General features: G+C 32.4%; 1 protein-coding gene across 1 annotated transcript in view; it reads right to left on the bottom strand.

Annotated features, from left to right (window-relative positions):
- The window catches only part of LOC101305912 (disease resistance protein At4g27190-like), a 9,008-nt gene that overhangs the window by 6,347 nt on the left and 1,033 nt on the right, over positions 1-1,628 (bottom strand). The window lies entirely within an intron of this gene.

Below are 1,628 nucleotides of genomic sequence, written 5' to 3'. Positions count from 1 at the left end.
CGCCGGCCAATAAGATAATTAAACTACAAAACTGGAAGTTGATCCGAAACTTGCTTAATACTTTAAAATGTGTGAAAATGATATCAAACAGTTCTCTAATTAATCTCACCCCGTGATTAGTAGGCATCTTGACCTTGGGTCTTGGAGGACTCTGCTTTCTTTTTACCAAAACCATTCTAACATTTCTAAGTTCTACAGAGAAATGAAATCGACTGAGGAAATGAAAATTGGCTAAAAATAAACAGAGAATCGATTCACTCATCTCAGTCTCCAACGCCAAGACCAAGCCTTTCCAAATTTGGTTTTCAGAATTAGTAAATCTAAGAGATAAAACCTTTGATTAGTAATACAAGGGTAATATGTGAAAGCCGAGCAATGTATTAGCATAGAAAAAAACAACAACACTAGCATGATTTAGAAAGTACAAATTTTACAACTCAAATACAAATACTTTCTTGGTTCTCCAAAAGATACATCAACACATATATAACCAAAACAAGTCTCTCCAACAGAAAAACTCACTAAAGTAATTGTAATAATTATAAGTGAACTACATAAACGTTTTTAATATATATATATTTTTTAAGAAATCTTCTAGTCCATCAATCAAGTGACTTTGCAACTGTGAACCCACCCAAAATATAAAAGAAAAACTGATAACAAGCACTTTTCTCATGAGAATAATTGAAAAGCTCCAAGTAGCTGGAAAAGAGACAATGTCGTTTATTTTGACTTGCCATGTTTGTGGATTGAATCCAAAACCGTATAATTTATATTTGGAGTTGCAGAAAGTCGGAAAAAAGCTATAGATCAGAATGGATCATTTATCCAATAATATAATCTATCTGAATATGCATCCAGTTTATCAACAAATTAATTTAACACAATGACTACCTCATTTATCTGCAATTTGTATTCTTATAGTAAATGAACAACAAATTCACCAAGATGCATGTCTAAGTGTCTACATGAAATCTCTAAGTTTGTTTTATGCTTTTGCAGAAATCCATTATCAATATCAGTTGATTACTAATATGAGAGAATGACTTAATGAGAAGGAAAAGAAGTGAATTACAATTTTTGGGTAGATCATTAAACCCAAAGATTGGCAGAGATCTATCTATATTACTAAAACACCTCTAACAGTATTGAAGGCCAGCCTTGGCGCCATTTCAAGTTGTTAAACTTGAGAATAACCTCTGACAGGGTTAAAATCATCATTATAGTACGAGACATACCTCTATTGTACAGGGAGCTTAAGGAGTTAAGACAGGGAGCTTAACCAGGTATTGGCTAACTTTAGGAGCATTCACCATGTTTCTATAATTTCAGCAGAGGTGTACAATCAAATTGTACGTAATACACCAATGATAATCTTTCCATACTTCAAATCATACCTCTATTGCTCTTTAATCTTTCATTGAACAACATTCATGTTTGTGTCTAAATTACAATGAATTCAACTTGATGGTTATACACAACAATTCTTGCTTTTGCGAAACTAAATGAATCCTTCATCTTCAAATCTAAGTGTGATCATGCAACCATACTCAAGTGCTTCTATATATCAATTTCAATGACGTAATTTGCAGAACACTACATACTGTGATAGTATAGATTCATGTATC

The sequence above is a fragment of the Fragaria vesca genome, unplaced genomic scaffold, assembly GCF_000184155.1.
Source record: "Fragaria vesca subsp. vesca unplaced genomic scaffold, FraVesHawaii_1.0 scf0513181, whole genome shotgun sequence".
Classification (NCBI taxonomy): Eukaryota; Viridiplantae; Streptophyta; class Magnoliopsida; order Rosales; family Rosaceae; genus Fragaria; species Fragaria vesca.
This window is presented reverse-complemented; position numbering and strand designations above follow the sequence as displayed.